The 19,074-nt window shown below is 34.2% G+C and overlaps 1 protein-coding gene across 9 annotated transcripts in view; it reads right to left on the bottom strand.

The window, feature by feature from the left end:
- LOC124636273 (protein sprint) overlaps positions 1-19,074 on the bottom strand; it is a 201,310-nt gene that overhangs the window by 35,922 nt on the left and 146,314 nt on the right. Inside the window, exon 2 of one of the 9 annotated variants that reach the window (XM_047172302.1) lies at positions 14,098-14,136. The exons of the other annotated variants lie outside the window; for them this stretch is intronic. The gene's annotated coding sequence lies outside the window, so the exon portion shown is untranslated. The remainder of the gene's footprint in view (positions 1-14,097; positions 14,137-19,074) is intronic. 9 annotated transcript variants of the gene reach the window in all.

The raw sequence follows: 19,074 nt of genomic DNA, 5'->3' as shown, positions 1-19,074 counted from the left end.
GGGAAAAGGCTCGGAGGATGATTCAAAATCGAAGGTATAGGTATTAAGAAGGGCGAAAACTACAATACCATAGCGTATAAAAAAAAAAACAATTGACATCCCAAAGGCCAAATAACTCAACCAATAAAAAAGAATGCCATAAATAAAAAAAAAAAGAAAATAAGGAGCATCTTAAAGGCAGTAATTCTTTTCTAAATTCTAATTCCAAATTATTTATTATAACGGTCATTGAAATTCGGCGCGCATTGCGCTTTATGGCTCGCTATTTATAAGGTTTATGCATTAGGCAGCACGTGATGGCGGCGTCGTTTAATTAAAAACAAGCCTAGCGCGGTTTTGGCTGCGGGTTTCGTATTAAACGCTGTTCAGTGCATCGAATAGATTTTGCGCATGTTTGCTGTGCCTAGGAACGTCATGTTTTGAAGTAACGTTTTGTAACATGTCATGTTAATTCAGTGTGTTTTAAATCATCATCTGCCTAACCGTCGCCTTCCCGTGTAGGTAATGGTGTTTTAAACACACAAAGACTTCGATAAAGCTTAAAATCTGACTGATCATCATATTTCACTAGAAATCTTCCCAGAAACCATGTTATTATTAGTACGACTGTAACACAGACCATAAGTTCAGACCGTCTTACGCACTGAAAAAAATAGGGTGAGAACTTTTTCATTTGCGAACAATTTCCTTATAAAAAACTCCTACGTGAAACATGCGTGTACAAAACAAACATCCCATTTCGGGAACATCCTGGGAACATATAGAAATCTAGATTAGATAGCTAACATATGTCTGCACTGTCATAGGACTATTAGGAAGCTAAAACAGTCGGTCACATTCGGACACCACATGTTGTTTCCTAAAACATTGTTCTGTACGTTATTACTAAGAATAGGTCTTCGGTTATACGTCGTAAATGGTACTTCATTAAGACCTTTATGTTTGTATAAGAAACTACACCTCATATATTATTATTTTTTCAAGTTAATTCTATCGTCATATAATTCAATCTAAATGCAACATTAGATACTCTACGTTGTTATTCTGTAATTTTAAATATGTGCATGTACGAATTTTGGTACAAAGAGCGGCTTTTATCGAAGTTATATAAAATTAATTTCGTCTCTGGTAATCCACAGTTTACCTATTTAAAATATTTTAAGACTCCTCCGACAAATAAATCAGAGTAATCCCAAAGAAAAATGATAGCTACTTTATCTAAATTAAACCGTATTGAACGGTACCAAACATACGGTATGTCTTGGCGGACTCCAAGCTCCATTATAAAAGAGAGAATATTTCCCCGCACCACAGGGAATAGACCCTGGTATAATTTAGTGACGTCGTATAAATCATATCATACCTGAATTTACCGCAGACATGGTCAAAGGCGAGAGATAGTAACTTATACATACCTTTAATAGTTGGTTAAGTGTTTCTAAAAGGTACTGCAGGAATTTTTGTGAAAAGTGTTAAACATCAATTTATGGTTTAAGCATACCTTTATACCTATTGTTAGTAAGCAGCTTTTAATATAATACTACGTGTTAATGGTGTACCCTCTGATTTATATTCGACAGTTTCTCTCTGAGAGGATATATTTAGCTGTTCCTAATGGGCGTTAGTTGTTAAGAATTTAATCAATACGGCGGCGGTCTTACTGCCATTGAAGCGCGCTGCAAGACCGATGTATCAATTATTTAGAGATTCTTTTTCTACATTTTCTTACTGCAACTTAGAAATAGATTAGTCTTAGATTGTAATTTTATTACTTTTTAAACTGTAGTTCAATTTAAACATTGCCTTGTAATACAATTAGATTAAAACATGCTGAAATACCAAAATTAATCAGTTCATCTGACACAATGTTGATACGCTTCCGTTAATTTGTCAGTTACGGTGGGAACATCAAAGTCGTCTTCCTCCACTGATTAGCAGGGAAGATATTAACAGGATATTAATTAAGTTTATATTTGACGATGCTACGAAATGATGAATTGTTTCCTTCGAAGTTTTATATTAATTCCGATCTGATCGATCATTATTAATTCGTTGGACTTTGAATTCAAATATCAGGACAAAATTAAACAATAACGACATTTCCAGTTTCCAGAAGAACTTTTGATTTTTTTAGTAGTGTTACGATAGACATCATAATAGTTGGATAGTTAAATTATCGGGACGATCGACTATAGTAACAACTGGGTCAAACAGATAAAAGGCACGGATTAACGTGGCCCAATTCGATTGATTAAACTAGCTCGCGTCATGCATCATGTCTATTAGCCTTAATTTCTTAGGTTGGTATAAGTTTTCTAATGCCAGCATCTATTGTATAATTAGAAGAGTAATGTTTAGCGTACGATATAACAACTTTGTGTCCAGTTATTTCAACGTCTATAAGAACTTTTAATCCTACAGATATTGATACAATTATTTTAAAGCATTACCTAATGTCTTTCGTTCTTTGTTTTTCTGCCTTTATAAATGAGTAGCCATTAATCTTTTCCGCAGTAACTTTTTAAAGTCCACGCTTCTGTACTCTTACATACGACCACTCCAAATCAAAGCAATTTACAACCCAAGAAAACATGACCTGTAACTTTTGACCAGCAAAACTTTAAGGTCGAAAAACCCTCCTTTTCCCCAACGAAGATTAATATGTTTCGAAGGCAGATGTCTGAGGACCGAAGGGGTCGGCTCAGCGTCAATGCTTCACACTACATAAAGCGTTCGGCGTCATTGCACACCCGTAATGTCGCAGCTTCCTCAATCCTTACCTTTCTTGGATGAAGAGATTTTGATGCGACAAAGGATTTCGAATGGAATTTGAATTTATTCCGCCGTTTCTCTTGTGTTGTGCTCGGTTTACTGATTAGCTGTGGACGTTGAGAGATGTATTGATTTATGGAAAAGTTAATGGTAGGTAGTTTATTTAAGAGTATCTCTTTTGGGAGTCGTTTACGTTATTTAGATAAATCAGATATATTTTCATCAGTTTGTAAATATCACTTGAAATGTTTCCCTAAAATAAAGTAATCATTTTCTTTTCTGTATTTACATTTAAAAAGACATAAGTACACAATTATAATTTCACGTCATCCTCCCATTTGCCAGCTACCGCGTACTTACAAATCGTCGCTCAGCTAGAAACAGCCCGCCCCACCGTTACTAGGAGAATAGAAAAACACTTTGCAGTCATTTCCTTTGCAAGATGTACTGTGAGGGGATTCATTATCAACCCCCGACAAATCCCCAGCTTTCTTGGGGGACATGAAGTACGAAACAATCGTGTGCAGGAAATGCTCTCATTATATATTTTTTGCGGAAAATGCGCCTACTGAATGGTATAATAGGAATATTTTATTGGAGAATATTATCTACGCTTCAGCGTGTCTTTTTGCTTTTGATTGTGAGCTATTCATATTTTTGAGCATTTTTGACACCCACAGTTAATGATAGGTAGAGACTGAATAATTATGAAGCTTTACAATGTTTGTTACATTTGTTGACAGATGTTTACTTACAAAATCAAACATGTAATTTCGTATATAAAAATAAATACTCTGTATTTATTGCCACGGCCATTTATTTGCTATCAAATCAATTAACTAAACCATCAGTTCCCTCGTTCAAATTAGTTCAGAGTGTTTTCTTTCCCAATAAGGCGTATCTAAAAGCTTCGTAGCTCGTATTTTTGCAAGGCTTAGGGAAAGGGCACATGTGCGGATGTTTTAAGGTATACTCTAATAGGCTTTGGGTTGAATAGACTGGTAGGATTGCGGCTCCAAGTGGTTTTAAGGTACGTTGACTTAATGAAATGTACATTCTACCTTTTCTCGGCTAATGTGCAACGGGCCGAAATTGTTTGATGAAGGTTCGCGTAATTTTGACGGCTTTTGTAGGTTTGTGGTTGCTTTTGCGCGTAGAAATGTTGATGTTTATTGAAGTTTCAATTGGATTTGAAGGTATTAGGGACGTTAGAAAAGAAACTGTTCAAATGTAAAAATAAATATTTTTGAGGGCTCAAATTCAATTTTTTAAAATAAATATAAATTAAAAGTAAATATGCAGCTTTTTATCTAAAAAAGAAAATACCATATAAATAAGATACCTATAGTTATTCCCCATCTTGGGAATTTAGCTTGATGTTGTTATATGGAAATTGTTACAAGGACAACCATCAGTAGCCCTTCGGGAACTGTTCCCAATTATTGCGCTTGACACATTGATAATCGTGATATTATTGTACACAAGGGAATTAATTATTCATGATATGGGTATATTGTAGGCATTTTAAGGTAAAAGCACTTGCATTTAAATAAAATTATCTATATTAAAAATATCTGGTTATATATCGGGTGTGTCGTTCATAATCACATTAAATGAAATGCGTTAATATACTTGTTAATATATGTCGATTGACAGAAATAAAAAAGAAATATACGTAAAAATAAATAAATAAATTTTTCAAACAAAGTAAATAGAATAAAAATGTGCGAAAATTAGAACACCATATAAAAGTCAGTCATTACCATAGATATAATATTACTAAACAAGATTGCGCACGCTCTAAATATATATTTACGAAAATGAACTCTATTTTAACGCAATAAGGTACTAAATTGGTTGCATAATACACAGAGGCAAATCCGAGCCGAGAGGGATAGTTCGAACGGAGGCTGTTTGTCTCTTTCTAACACCTTGCCAGCATAAAAAAATGTTGTGATCAAAAGTTTTGTCTTCCCAAAAACAATTGAATCACTTATATTTTTATCTTATTTTAACAATTGTAAGTCAACAAATTAATAACAATCGCATTAATTTATTCGTATTTATTATTAAAACATAAACAACATAAATTTTTATTTTGCTTTTTTTTATTTTCTAGCGGTAACCCTGAACATTCTTGGCGCGTAATCAGCATTTAAAATTTTGTTTATATTTTTTTGTATTAAATCAATTTAAACTATTAAAATGGTGAAAAAGTGTTGCGTTTCTACTTGCAAAAGTGAATCCTATGGTGGTTGCAATATATCGTTCCACAGGTTAGCTAATAATAACATTTTCGTAAACCAAACAACTAGGGTGCCCATGAATTCTTGTAACGAGTCAAAATATGGGTGATGGATTTTAAAACTGTTGTACTATTGTTATAGCTTCCCAAAAAAATGAAGAAAGGCGACATAAATGGCTCAGCAGTCTATATATGAAGTAGAAATACAAAAAAAACAGTCTTCACTTCGAATCTTCCTGCTTTTATACTGCTAATTTCCGCTAATTATTAAAAGCCTTTATTAGTATCTTAAGGTCACAAACTGCGTAAGTTAAAACTTCAATACTAATCTGTGTTTAATAATCTTAGCAAATTCGGATTTGTCTCACATAGCTTAATCTCATAGTCACCCTATTAGAAAGGGACAGACAGCCTCCGTACTAACTGTTTCACTCGGCTCGTTTTTTGGGTTTATATGCGCAGTCCTGTTTACTAATATTATGTCTATGGTCATTACAAACAACTGAAATTCTCTCTTGAAAACTGACAGCTGTCAACTGAGCAAAACATTCGATACTCCTAACTTTATCTCTGCTTTACACATGATGTTGTAAATTATAAAAACGAAAAATGACTCCTGTGGTTAAACCACTGAATGGATTAGGTATTTTTTTTTACAATTCGCCATAGAATATCATAAAGTATATGTGATAGGATTTAATGTGATTATGAACGACACACTCTGTATGTATTACTGATATATCTTACTGTATTAATAGAAAATCTTTTTCAAATTGCATCTCAAACTTTGTTTACCAAATATTTTGTAACCATTCACAATGCTTTTAGGCTGTAGTCTGTTTATCTGCCAATCGTTAAATAACGGATTTTGTGGCTACTATTTCCAGCTGACGATTCTAGAGCTAACCGCAAAAGGATTCTAGGAATTTATGCTATTTCCACTCGCCCTTTTGAAGCAGGGGTATGGAAAAGGGGTAAATATCTCTTGAAATCCACCTTACATGTATTTTACTGTTGGTGGGTTGGTAGTTAATTATTTTTTTAATACTTTTACGTGTCGTTTAAGTTTCAGGACAGTTGCTTCTGTTATCTATAAATGAAATCATTTATTTTACCCCTTTTACTAGTTTTGCAACGATGAACAATAATTTCAGTATTTAATCTAAGTCAAGATGCAAGGAAAATTACTTGCAAATACTAGCATGCTATAAATCATATCGCTACAAAGCTCAACTGTTGATGTCCAGGGAATCTAGTGCGAACTGCGGATATATTTAGACATTTCTTCCTAGTACGGCAAAATGTTGCTTCTCACGAACTATAAGGGGTCGTTAAACCTTGCATAATCCTTAGAAGTAATCCCAATAAACGGCAAATGCTTTAAATATAGGCAGTTGTTCGTTCCCCTTCATTGTTTGTTCTCAAAATGATAACGTTGAGGTATTGTTAAATCCGGTGATTTTTTGTATGGATATGAAATGCGATATACCTACCTATTTACCATACTGCCCTTCCATAATTTTTTTTTTAATCTTCTAGTGCCTATATAGGTACTTAATATTAGTAACAAAAACTTAAATAGCTACTTGCTTTTTAAATAGAAACAAAGTATTCTCAGCACTAGTAATAAATGTACACGGACAAAAGGACATCTATTCTTCATTCCCATTGGACACTTGCTGTCTTAGCACGCGAAGTAAAATATTCATCAATTTAATATTTCAGACGGTCTCCCTGTCTTGCGTTTTGGAAGAAAATATATCTTCTGCAGTTGTCACAATGCAACGCAACTGTGTACACAGCAGGTAAGATTCTAGACAATCTGTCATTCTTAAAGCTTATTGGAGCCTATCTAGTATTTTAAATAATCAAGAATTAAGCCTAACTCCAAAGTTACCTACACGCCTACCAGTACTTCCATAAAAGCGTTAATTCAATCATCGCATAAAAACTCACGAGCTCAATAACTCCACTCAACCAAAAAGCCACTTCAAACTTGATGGCCTCACCAATTCGTCAGTTTTATACTACAGTTTATTCCAGTCCGTGACTTTGTCGCCCACTGTGCGCCGCAACGTGGCCAATGTTTCCACTGAAAACCTTTTCTGCACTGTGTGAAAAATGCACCGCTCCATACATTACTCTTTTCCCGTCGCTTTTCAGAGGACGTGAGCCCGAATATGCAATGCATACGTGAATACACACTGTATATTTCCACGCTTTTGTATGCAGTGAAAGTTTTCGAATTGTCTCGCAAAAGTACCCAGTTTTATGTCGCAAGCTGTGTTTTGACCTATGGTATTTGCTTATGTTGACTAAAATAAATTTGATAGTCGGGAAGATTTGTGTTATTAATTTTCTTCGTCCGTGCTGGTCGTAAATTTTGCTTGGCTCATTTGATGGCGCTAAAATATGCACGGCTTTTCTTTAGAGCATTAGGAATGTCTGTAAATTAGTTAAGTGCAGTGTAAATGTCTTATTTACATTGTATATCCTTGTTTCACGCTAGCTTACCATAATAGAATTACGAAAGACTAATTTGTGTATGCATAAGCTATGTTTTTATTTTGTACATCATACGAAAGTGGATCGGGCAAAAACATGTTTGATGTTTATGTAATGTTACATAAACCATCATTATTTGCATGTTGCGGAATAAGATAGCCCGAGTAGCTTGTTACATTTCTTAGACAGAGCAAATAATAATAGATATTTAACCTTTCCGTTATCCTGATCCCATCAATAAAACTTTGCATAAACTAAGTTGAGTATCAAAAGAACATGCGGTAAACTGTCATCACAATATTAACCCAAACAAATTCAAACACGAACCCACAAAAGCCGAGCTTATCAAAAGTGTCCACTTCCGTATAAACGCGTACATTTTGGTCGTTCCAATAAAGTCAAATGTTTATATTTAGCCCCAATATAAATAGTGGTGGAATTTATACCCGCGGTGGCTCGCAGGCGGCGCACTGTGCGCGTATGAATTGGCCCCAAAATATTTGTCTGTCGTGATGTTGGCCGGGAGCCAGTGGGATCACTTTCGGCAAACTAGATAAAGATAAAATATTATGGCTTAGTCTGGATCGGGAAGGTATGCGAGTAGGCTCGGTGACTCACTTGTTGGTTTGGGGAACTTCGTTTAGACGGACTGACAGACATAATTGTGTTGTTTATTGCCTTGATAATGTGTTGATGAGTAAAGCACTGGTACTCAGCTGAATCCGGTTAGACTGGAAGCCGACCCCAACATGATTGGGAAAAGGCTCGGAGGAGGAGGATAATGTGTTGATGAGTATGAGAGGTACATGTTCATTGGTCCGGCTGATTTGTATGTTATTTTGTGTATTTATTACTCGTAAGACATTTAAGATACTTCAGATGATATATTTTTTGTATTATTTATGCATCAATAGAAACTTAAACAACCGGGATGCAAAATATTTTAACATTATCACACACAAAAACTCTAGCTAAACATTGAGTTTATCGGGTTACCTCATAAACATTGCGTGTGATGTAGCTGTAATAGATTCCTAGAACAATGACTTTGATACAACAGTAGCAAATTACTCTGTCATTAAGTAATTTCAAGTCAGATTACTGTGTCGTTCCGTAATACTTATGTGTCGTTGATCCAATGACAAAAACATTAATTTGATGAAACTTTTTCCTGATTCACCCAATGAGGAAAATATTTTTACAGAATAGTACGTTTTTACGGATGACCTTATCATTTGGTAAGTAGACCGAAAACCTTTAACGGGGTTTCGCTAAATGCGAAATCGGACAATCAGCAATATCCTCTTCTTAAACATAAAATAAATACAGTTTCGTTTGTTACCTCAATTAACTAAGTCATAAATCTCAAACTGAATGAAAAACTGCACCATAAAACGTAACAAGTAAATAAACAACTGCATTCTAAATACAAGGACAATATATTAAGTTCTAGAAGAGCCATACACAAAGCGTACCAGTGAACTAAACAGTCTTGAATTTCAAAGGCGGTAACGCATTGAACCAGTCTATGCAAGCGTAGTTGTAGGTAAAACTATTTGCAGTAATTCTGTGGGGAAGCCATTCTACAATCCCTTAGATCCGCGGATTATGCTTTGGAACGCACGCGACTTCGCAAGTGAATGAACCCGCGATGGTATTGCTATGGAAAATTGAATTTTCTTCCATGTTTTTTTAAGGTTGATTTTTGAATTAAATTTTGCGTGGAACCTTACAATAATCACTTGGAAAACAGATAATTTGCGTTACAGTTATTACATAATAGAATGTAAAAAAATGCAACATGCCTTTATATAGGATAAGTGATCAACTAGTTCCGAAGCTAATCGCCAAATCTTTTAAGCTTAATAAAAACTCATGAACATATCTCACGCTTAGCGAGAAGCACAATTATCAATTATTTACTGAAGATTTCACGCCATACTATTTAGTTATTTCCTCGATTATTCCGCACATATTACAAGCTTTAGGTAAAATGTCCGAAAAAAATTTACATCATGCACCAACAATATTTCTAAACATTATGTATGCCTTTTATTTAAACCTCTGAATCGATTCTAAAGAGCAAACAAACAGAAAACGAAGTTCCGTATTCTATCATATAGGTATATTGAGATATAGAACTTCAAACCATTAGACATATCAATCTCAAGCAGTAACCACAGAGTGTAAAATGTCACAAGGACCGCGAGGCGACCTTGCCGCGTATTATTTTTAACAGATGTTAGAAGAACATGTAAATATTTTTATTCTGAGAACTCAAGAGGGTGATGAGTAGTCTGTGAATGGAATGGATTATGTTACTGTTGCTAGTTAAGTGGAAGTATGCGTTTGAGTGTTTCTGAATGGAGATAGCTTATGAGTACAAAATAAGTCTCCCAACCACATGACTTTAAGAAAAAGGTATAAAGCTAGCCTAGCAAAGCAAATAAGGGAGTTGGTGGTATCAATATCAACACTACCAGTCTACAGCCAGGACCACTTTGTTAAAAGCAAGATAAAAGATAAGAAGGTGATAATAAAGAAAGAAAATAATTCACCTAACAATATTGTTGGTGTTGCAATCATGTTATGAAAAAAACATGAGATAATTTTGTTATGTTTGTTGTTAAAGGAAAAAATCTTTCAACGTTGTAAAGTGTAAGTACAAATGCTACAGATGCGATTGTTATCATTCTCAGACTTAAGATTAAACCTAACCCAGAACAAACTAAAGAAAATGAGCTAAAGAAAAACAAAGCTCTCATCATAAAAGAATTCGCATTTCAAAGAAAGATAAAAGATGATAAACAATGGAAGATAAAAGTGGCCTACATTTTAAGACGGATTTCTGATGCATTATTTTGATGACCTGGTTTTTTGTACAATGCACTTTAGAACTCACATGATCGACCGATAAACGATAGAGCAATTGTATCTGTGTTCAGTTTATAGTCTTATCCTAATTAGGTATATTCTTATGACATAATTATGTTATAGAACTTTCAGGTACCATTAGAACTTTATACTGAAAATGAAAACAAACTAGATAGTTTGATACTTAATTTCTACTTATAAGTATAAGAATTGCCGATTTTTTTGCAGTAAACTATTTCATATAATTTTTCATAGCGATTACAAATCCAATAACGAAATGATTTGTACTGACAAGTCAGTTGCTTTAGCCATTAAATCAAACAAGTAAAACCACTTCTCTGGGCGTTACTCAAACAATTACAAGTAGGTATTCAAAGAAATTAATAATTTTCTTCATAACACGCAACTTCCATGTTCTGTGCAACTAAGTGTGAAACGCAAGCCGACGTTGATCCGACTTCAAATGTTTTCAACTTCTATTGCTAGACAAGTGTACACAATCGCTGCCAAAGGACAGATAAATGGACAGGATAATAGGGCTGTCTATTAAAATAATCTATGTCTGTATGTATAAGTTCACTGGTATACTTAGAAATTGATTTTTTGCGTTTTTTTTTTTTATTGGCAGGTACTTCATTCATAATCATAATCGTCAATCCAGGCAGAAATAATTTATTTTATTTGACGAATATTTTTCTAAGCATATAATGTAACTTATCTAAACGTTACGTACCTACATCAATTTAACTAAGTGACATTGAAATTATTATGTGTATAATGGTGATTTAATGATTTTCCCACCAAAAAAAGAACAAAGATATCTACCCACACAATAACCCACAAAATGCTGACACAAACACGTGATAGACAGCCCTACTACATGTGACCTGTATATATCATTTACCTTGTCATATATACCAAGGGTCATCGACTTACAAGTTCAATAAAAGATAGTGAGCTTTGAAAAGTTACGACAATATTTGTTACAATATTATTGACCGTATAAAATAACACACTTTTTATGTATCAAGACCAAGCCAATATTTATCAAAAACACTTAAGTATCTCAAATGTAAATAATTGTATCACAACCAAGAAAAATGTCATATAATTGATAACAGTTGAATATATAAACTGGTTTTATTTGTATAAAAATATGAAACGAGTAAGAAATAGCACAGTTATGCCGCAACATAAAACGCTCTTTGCAAGACAAAAGAAAAGCAATACAAATAAACGTGAAAAAAGGCAACTCAGTTAACTGTAGTCGCTATCAAACCCTTAACAAAGTTGACTCACAAAATTATGAGAACAAGGATAAAATATCTATAAAACACATTTCGTTCTCTCTGTTCGTTTTTACTCAATTTGGTTCACTCACTCCGGTTAGAAAACGATATTATGATCATGTAAAATCTAATTTACAAAGACAACCCGTACCTAATAACATCTGTACACAAAAGATAAAAGGGAAAACAAAACAGAAAATGTGGTTATTGTTTTCGAAATACCATAATGCTAGGCTTTAACTTCAATAAAAGGAACTCGGGGGGAAGTCGAGAGTTGCAGACAATGAGCGCTTAAAATAAAGGCTTCAAAGGCAATTTTCTCTGAAATTATATGTATGAAAGTTGCCAGACGGCAGAAACCGTAGGAAGAATGCATTCTGTAGCATGCGCCTCGCTCGAGGCATAGCGTCGACAAAGAAAAAGTGCAAGCGATACGTCAGCATCCCTATGCGGAATTATGCATATTCCTCGTCGTGAGCTGCAAAGTGAATACGTAATACGAATAATGTGATCACGCTTAAATATTTATATTCCACTACGATGCCACTCGTACAAATTGCTGTACCATTTCAAGCAAAAGTTAAACATGACGTAAACGTGCACGTTAGCAAAACAGTACAGAATATTTTAAAAGCTTGAATAATTTTTAACAAAACATACAGCATTTTACCATACCGAATCAATTGACTGAAACATTCCATTGAAAAACGCAATAAAACGTGACATAACTTACGAAACTGACTAAAGGTAACTGCCGAAGCGCCATTTTCTTTACGACCTTATCGTATAACCTTGCGTATCGGAATAGGTCCCCGCGAGGTGGTGTGAAAATGCATTGTGCACAATAGATTCAGCAAAGAATTCCTATTGTGAGCGCTGATTTGTTACCTTGTCACGCTATTGAAAATATCGCACACTTGAAATTTATTGATTGGAATTCTCTGTACGCGAGTTCCTCGTCGCGACGTTGTGTTAACGGGAACTAGCGTATTATAAACTATGTCTGACTTGTTTTCAGTGAATGAGTTTTCATTCACAACGTTATAAAGGCCAATGATGGTGCAACAGCAGAACAGAGGATGATGTAAAGCAAAGATTGATTCAGAGAAGGAAATCCGTGAGATAATTACACACTATATTCAAAATATAAAAATGAGGAAAGAAAAAATATTTTAACCCTTTAAAAATACTTCAACGTCATGAATATTTAAACTAAAATTGGGCAATTATAATCACTTGGAGCACCGTCTCACCGCGCTACGTTCCTCCCTCAGGGGATAATTATCGCCATCACGGAGACAAGCATTTACAACTGACAAATGAATATGCACCAGAGGATTGCAGTTCACGGAAGTATGCGGGGATGGAAGGGTTGACAAAAGCCGCAACATCATGACAGGGGGCAACTGTAATAGTCCTCAGACCAGCGATAAATAATACCTAAGTTAAGGGGCTACCTTCATTGTTATTTCCTTAACGGGCCGTCTTATGGCCCTCTTAATTAATTTGAAACTTTCTGAGGTCTCCTGTGGCGTGCAATTTGAATAATAGCACGGATAGGGTGGTGAAGCTTAATTTTAATTGCAAATATTTATGTTAAACGAGTCTCGAGGCGGCGAATGCCTTTCTAGGATATTGCAAAGTATGATATATTGTAGGAAAACGTCTTGCGCAATACTCCAAATCGAATAATTTATTATGTTAATGTTACGCTGCGTTTGTTTTACATTAACGATGGCCGTATTCTAATGTTTCTGGGTCGGTATAAATTGTTTGAGCTTTAGGCAATAATTAAAATAAACAAACCTAAATATCTCACAGCTGGTATTTTCTTACATTAGACCATTTCAAGCAACTTATCATTATGTGTTCGGAGCATTATGATTTATAAGTTTTTTTAAATAAACTTATGTTAAAACGAAGACTGTAACGTACGTATACTTAGGCATTTACTTTTTTATCAATCAGGAAGAAAGGATAAAGTATTAAATAATTACTCATACCTACCCAAAACATTTCACCACGTGCTGATATTTATAATTTGACACGTGATCTATTAAGTTATCAGACAAGTCCTTTATGACGTTCATATATTCATTTACTATTTTATTTTTCTATGTAAGGAATGTATTTAAAAATATTCGTTAACAATAGTTTTATCTACAGACAATGAAAATAAAACAGAAAACTATAACTTTACGAAAAATCCTCAAGTTAAGTCACACTAAATAGCTTGCACCTTTAGTGCATAGGAGCGCGAAAGAAAAAAATATCTACAAATCATACGTCCCATAATATTATGATGTCCTATCAAATTGCAATTTTATAATGCATATATTAAAATCTAAAATTGATTCCGATTTCAATATAAAGTTATGCAATTGTAATCAGAAACTGCATTCAGTAACTCACTGTAGATGTACTTTCGCTGATTCAGAAGCCAATGATTACCTGAAAAGAAAATAATATTTAGGTTAGTCAGTGTTATATAATCTCTTATCAGTGTAATAGGTATATATAAGTAAATAAACTAAAATACAATTTACACATTTTTTAGTTTACTTTGAATTTTCGGTAATTGCTTTGTGATCATATTTTTAAACACATACTTTTAGAAAATATGTTTTTTACATATTTCAAGAACATAAATTGGCAAAATAATGAAAAAAAAAAATAGATTTTTATAAATCAACCTATTTGATAAACAGCTGTTAATATTCGACCTTGACTAATTTGTATTTAATCATTTATCATATCATATCTTATTAAGATAAACAATATGGAATATTACTCTTTCAATTTACGTATTACGCTTAAGGACAATGATTCAATTAGTAATCGTAGACATTGATACGGCTTTCGCTTAATGCGATAATAGTCCACTTTGGTATTTGGATGAGCTTGTTAAACTGTCGATAATCCACGGTCTACATGCATACCTATACTATAACTGCATATAGCAAGCCAATCAAACATAAAACAATAGGAAGCCATAAGAACTTAAAATAAAACAACCAATCAAAATGATTATTAAAAAAAAAACTATTTTATACTGCAAAACACTTATCTGATAAAAAAGGCAAACTACAATATAATATTGTTCTGAGAACACAACTCCCTTACAAGGCAGTTGAACAAATCGTAACTAGCAGAAAGTGTTTTTGCCTCAATACAATATCTAAGCTCACAAGCTCTTCACATTCTGCCACATGACAAACAACAAACAACTAGAGATGCGCCGATCATAAGCAAAAAGGCTGCATAAGGCAATCTATTAGGCCAGGGGTTGCAAACCTTTGGTACCGATACAAAAAAAATATGCAAAAGTTGTTGAGTTAAGTAATTACGTTATTATAGTTCGGCCATTCAGAGAATGCGTTCCTGACACGTCGCGATTGAACTGACGACGTAACTTTGCAATGGCGTTGCAGTTACGATAAAAATATTTTTGCTGGTTGTTTACCGTTTTAACAATTGAGGAGCATTAAAACAACATTATTATATCAATAATCAATGAATGTTATTACGTCGTCAGTTCAATCGCGACGTGTCAGGAACGCATTCTCTGAATGGCCGAACTATAATCGAAAACTTAAACATCAGGAATTTTCATGATTTTGTCCAATATTCCTTCGTAATCGGTAAGTTTTAGTTACAAAAGTAGGTACCTAATAATAGTTAAGTGATACAGTGGTAAATAAGAGTCTATTTTCAGTTTACGATAAACAAATTTTTTTGTCATTTTATTGTTATTTTACTCCTGAAATAAGCATAAGAATGGTATGGTTAAATCATCTATCATTATTAAGTAGTTAAACTGGCATACAATTTAAAAATAAAGCCCGAAATATTTTACTGCACTCGTCCAACGTCACGAGTGCCAGTTTACCATCCCTGCACTAGGCCTTCATAGCTGGCCGTCAGCCGGTCGATGTCACCAACACATGACTAACGAGGCCTCGTAATCACACCAGCACTAACGCGATAAAGTACCGCCTCTAATGGCCTTCATAAGGTGCATTGCTTCAGTAAATACGTGCCTGATAGTTTATACGATAGATAAACCAGCAAGCTGAGTTATGAGGTCTAGCGGTGTACGGTTAACTTAATTGTAGTGGTTAGGTTTCAATGTAGGTACAGTTTAATATGGTATCGTAACTTTAATAAAGCCGACCTTATATGAAAAATAATATGCTGATTTCCCATGTCTAAATTGAAAAGAGTTAATCTTATCTAACATTCTCAACTAGATTTACGTCACAGTATGAATATAAGAAGTCAAATGTACTCCATAGTTATACTCATATATTTATTGGATCTCTGTATTTATATTGGTATCACATTACGGTGAAAGACAAAATAAAGTTCCTCTATAGACATAACAAAGAACTTAAGCGATTATTTGCTTATTTTTTCTTTCGAGTCTGCAAAAACAAACTCCGCACACGTGCTTCTGATCATAATATGCATAAACACCAAGCATTTGTAATCTCAGATATCAAACTGTCATAAAATACTACAGCCACGTGAACAAACCCACAGAGCACGTGCAATGGGTTAACAAAGTCAGTAAGATATTTATCTTCAATACTAACAACATTTACATAAAAGTCATAAGCTCTAAAGTTTTCTTACAAAATCAGGAAAGTCAAAACATTTTAGTAGTACTATAACGAAATTAGATGAATATTTAGCTGTTATACAATCAAAACATGTCGTCGACAAACCTGATGGAATTGAAGAGAGAAGCCAAAATCCGATTACAAAACAATGCACTGAGGAGAATGAACCGAGAAATTAGCACACACCAGAACTTTTCACGGCAGGACAGGTAACACAGGTTGAAAGCGTTACACTAGACTATGGACTGAAACAGTGAGCATTGAAGATTTCATAGGAATTTCGCACGCTACGTCGCTTCCATTCGTCACCGTCGAGTAATTAGGCGAGACTGACAAACATAACTGTGCCGTCATAACAGACTTTATTACCGAGCAGCAAATCCCAAATTCCTAGAACATTGAAATTTTTGCAGGTAGAAATAAGAGCGTGCGACTACCGAGACGCACTCACGCAATGTCTACTGATGTACTAACTGATGAATTTGAAAATATATGTAGTGTTACGGCTTAGTGCCAATGCCCGGGTGGCAATGATCGATAGATATAATGTGCTATTAATAATAACAATAAGTAGGTCAAACAACGCTGCTGAAGTAATTACACTACTTGATATGTGTCATTTTGCACATGTCGCTACTAGCTACAAAACAGACCGTTAAAGAATAAATAAATGATTTCATTAAACCGTCTAATGTACACAACAATACTATTATGTGTCATGAAAACAATGTATCTTGTTAAGTTAATGGATGATTAGATCATTTTATGACAGCTAATAATGATAGAATCTATCGTGTTTATTGGATTAGTCTAGGCTGGGAGCCATCACTTATTTAAGTAAATAAACCGGTAATTTAGATCAATTTGTCGATTTTATTATATACTAGAAGGATGATATAAGAAAACGTGATAAACTTAATGGTTTTAAAAATGTATTATATTCTAGGAAGGAGTTTAATAGTCATAATTTCCACAGCATTAAAGGCGACAATAAAATAACATTCAATACAGAAATAAAAGCCCGGAACAATATGGAAGGAAAGACAGACGGTAACAGCACGTTTCCGATTAAAACGGCCATCGATCACGGACTTCCCGTGCCTATGGTAATACACCACAAGTCGTGGCCACGCACCGTGGATGCCAGGTGGCACCCTTCGAGTACTGGCCGATCAGCCAACCGTGAAGCCACCGCTATGGCTTACAAATATTAGGAAACGTATGTTAGATCGCATTACTTGCGGTTAGTGGTGACGGGTTACAAATTATATTCAATGTTTGACTGTTTGAAAGAACCGTTACAAATGTACTTCAAAAGATAAAAAGTAGAGAGCCATTTCAAATCAGAAACAAAGATAATCTAAATAGAGAGATATGTAAAGAATGAATAGATTCAGACTTAATCTATCCATTAACATAAAAGGAGTTATAAAAAGCTAGGAAATTCTCCACAAAATAAATTAGATTCTCACACGTTCAACGGAGGAATTATTCGACAGATATTTCCTCCGGTAGCTAAATAACTGAACGGCTGCGAATAGATTCAAAGGAATTCCATTTCCAGTAGATTATTAAGAACATCAGCGTTCTAACTGGAGTAGTCGACGACAAATATTATAAATAGTAGGAAGCTGTGATGATGAAGACATTCATAAAGCTGTTCTAAGTAAATATTATATTTTACTGCGTTTATGTCTTGCCGTTTATTACCTCGTTTCACCTCACCTAACCTCGTTTCCTTCAATGAATATTTATTGATTTTGTAAGTTATTAAACTGTTTCCAGTTATCGTTTATGTGACTTTTGAGATCTAAAGTAACCTATGTTATATTTTCTTTGTTCCAAACTTTGTCTATGAAATAATCAGTTTCTTTCTAAGGCAGATAGTTAATCTGCGGGATTGTTCGAAAGAGTTACAGGGGCCCTGGCACATAAAGGCTTAAAAAGGCACATGATAGGTGTTAGTGAGTAAGAGTCTGACACTTCCTCACGCTGCTAACCCACAGCCGGAGGGGTAGTTTGATGATTTCCCATAAAAAAGGTGGATTAACTATAGTTTAATGGCAGGTACATGATTAGATCCTGTAGCATTGGCCGAGAAACTCCAGAGGAAGCCGGATTGACGAGATTATCGAAATCGCATGAATCAGGATTTGAATTATTAATAGGATATTGATTTCGTGATTGAAACTCATGTGCGTTTAATCAATTTTGTGAAACGCGCACAAATGTGAAGAGGACTAAAGCTGTACTTGTAGATCAAATATAGATCGTATGTCAAGTGTTATAAGTTTATTTAATTAATGGCAATACTTGCGTTCTTCATTTTATTATTTACGAATTTTTGTACACACACCCACATAATAAAGAAATACAACAGAAAAGAAAGAATTTACAATCATTTTTAATACAATGAAAATTAAGAAAGAGGTTAGGTTTGAAGAAAGATCATACTTTGATACAAACCTTTGATACAAAAAACTGTTATAACCCTTATTTGCAGTTGAGTGAATATGTTCATGTGTAATGTACGAATGAGAGGTGAGATCAAAATAGCTAGACTTGAAAATTATAATGAATTCAAAGTGAAGCAATAAGCAACAATAGAATAACATTTGCAACTAATAAGGTGTTACGGAATATGCAGAGGTCATTAAACTCGAACATTTTACTGTAGCAGAACATGTGAAAAAATCTTTGTGAATGAAACAATGGTTTTAAGTTTCACTTTGTTATTCATATCAAATTACTACTTTGTAAGTAACCA

Source organism: Helicoverpa zea, chromosome 14 (genome assembly GCF_022581195.2).
Source record: "Helicoverpa zea isolate HzStark_Cry1AcR chromosome 14, ilHelZeax1.1, whole genome shotgun sequence".
NCBI classification, from domain to species: Eukaryota; Metazoa; Arthropoda; class Insecta; order Lepidoptera; family Noctuidae; genus Helicoverpa; species Helicoverpa zea.
This window is presented reverse-complemented; position numbering and strand designations above follow the sequence as displayed.